This window comes from Macrobrachium nipponense, chromosome 12 (genome assembly GCF_015104395.2).
Source record: "Macrobrachium nipponense isolate FS-2020 chromosome 12, ASM1510439v2, whole genome shotgun sequence".
NCBI classification, from domain to species: domain Eukaryota; kingdom Metazoa; phylum Arthropoda; class Malacostraca; order Decapoda; family Palaemonidae; genus Macrobrachium; species Macrobrachium nipponense.
In genome coordinates this window covers 29265039-29267335 of record NC_087205.1, presented here as the reverse complement: position 1 = coordinate 29267335, position 2297 = coordinate 29265039, and positions in this window count along the sequence as shown.

Here is a 2297-nt window from a genome sequence, read left to right as displayed (position 1 = left end):
CAAAAAAAGACTGAAAATTAATATGCACATTAATAAGATGACATATATTTTAACCTCATTGATTATGTTAAAACAAACTAAGTGAAATTTGTTGGAAAGCATTACTCTCTCTCTCTCTCTCTCTCTCTCTCGTAGTACCATCTTGCTTGGTGAGACGTACCCGCGTGAAGTCACAATAATCAACAGATATCACAAGTTAACATACGACTAGAATTTGAGAAATATCTAGATAGTGTTCGTGAACTATCTGGTGATAAGATTAGTGGTGAAAATAGTAGGATAAAGCGTCTTCTAAGTAGTTTATCAAGTGTATACTATAAATCAGAAAAACAAGATGGCAGTAAGTTCCAACTGCGGGAAAAGGTGGCGTAATTTTGCGTGTTTAGCAGATTCGCAATACGATGAGGTAGCAGGAGGGACTGGCATTTCTCTCTATGAAATCAGCAACAGTCCTAACCAAAAAGATACAAAAGCATTCATAGATATATTAGAAGGATATAATCCTTCAAACTGGAACAAATCTAATGAAAAACATCTTGAAAATAATTGAAGAAGTTCCAAATAAAATCCAAGTGGTCAAGAGACTCATAAGAAAAATATACATAAACCACATTCATTCCGACAAAGAAAATGAATAATGGTGAATCTTGTGAATATACTAATTGATGCATTAGGAAAAAAGAATGCCAAAAGCATGCAAACTGTGTAAGGTTTGGTATAGCATAGTCCAATCCACAAAACCTAATCAGGAAAATGTGCTGCATGCAAACATTCCGACCCATCCACAGTGTGCTGAGGTAAATACAAGATTTGAGAAAAGATACAAGAATTTTTTTGTTCAACATGTCTATCTGGATAGACAATGTTATTAAATCAAGATTGAATGTACAAATAGTTGAGGATGAAGAAGAAGAGGAAAGAAGAAGAAGAAGAAGAAAAAGAAGAAGAGGAAAAACGGAAGAAAAGTAAACAAAATGAAATGACAGAAAAAAATAAGGAAAAACAAAGAACAAGATAAAAGTATGGATGCAGAGATACTCATTGATACTACATATGAGGCAATAAAAGCAGCATACCTACGAAGAAATAAATTACGATATGACAACAGAAAAGCAAATCCCGAAGAGGCTCTACCCAGATCTATACAATGACGGGAAAGAGGAAAAAATAGACAAGAAAGACAAATCTGCAACCTTTTGAAAAGAGGGAATTGCAGATTTGGAGAAAGATGTTAATACAAACATCCTAAGATATGTCAAAACTATGAAATATATGGTAAATGTGCATACTTAGATGGATATGGGGATGATTGCAGAGATCTGCATCCAAAAATATGTAAAAACCTAAAAGAAGGAAAAGGATGTAAGTTCGACAAAAAATGCAAATATATGCACCCTGTAGCCATGAATCATAATCAAATAAATAACCAACTAAGTAATAAAATCCAAAATAAGAAAGAAACAATAAAGAGAGAAATCAAGAATATCAGGTAGAGAAAAGCAAACCACCAATGAGATATGCAGAGGTGTCAGCAAAAAATTTCAAAGCATCAGCTCCGAAATTCTACTCAAGAGATAATAACTGTATTTATTATGCAAGAGGATATTGCAGAAACGGAAAACGGAGAAAATTGCAAGATTCAGACACAAAATTAATAATTATGATGAAGGAAGATCAAATATTATGGAAAAGTTGGATTTTTTAATGTCAGAATTTCTGGAAATGCAAAAAAAGAACAACATACCAGAACAGGAAAGAGACATGGGAAAATCCTTATTACTATTCAGTATAAATTGAAGGAGAAAACACGCAACCATCATAGTGATGAATGCGCAGGGTTTAGTTACGAGTAACTCAAAAGAAAAATAGAGTACTTAGAAGAACTAACCCAAAAATGAAAAGAAAATAGATATAATGAATATAAGTGAAACCTGGTATTCCCAAGAGACTGGGAATGATGATCAAATAAAAGGGTTCCAAACTTATAGATCAAGATAGAAAAATAGGAATCAAGGGGGAACCGCAATATATGGGAAAGACAAAAAACAAGGAAAAATATATGAGAAATATAGTAACTCAGAATGTGAACTAATAGCGGTAGAATTTGAATCTGAAAAATTGATGAACATAGTAATATATAGACCTCCTAATACTAAAGAGTTTGACTTAATAATTGAAAAAGAAAAATTGGATGATATATGTAGAAATCACAAGGACTGGACTATTCTCCTATCTGGTGACTTCAACTTTCCTTTCGTAGAATGGAAGAACGAATAGGAGATTGTGGTTGTACTATA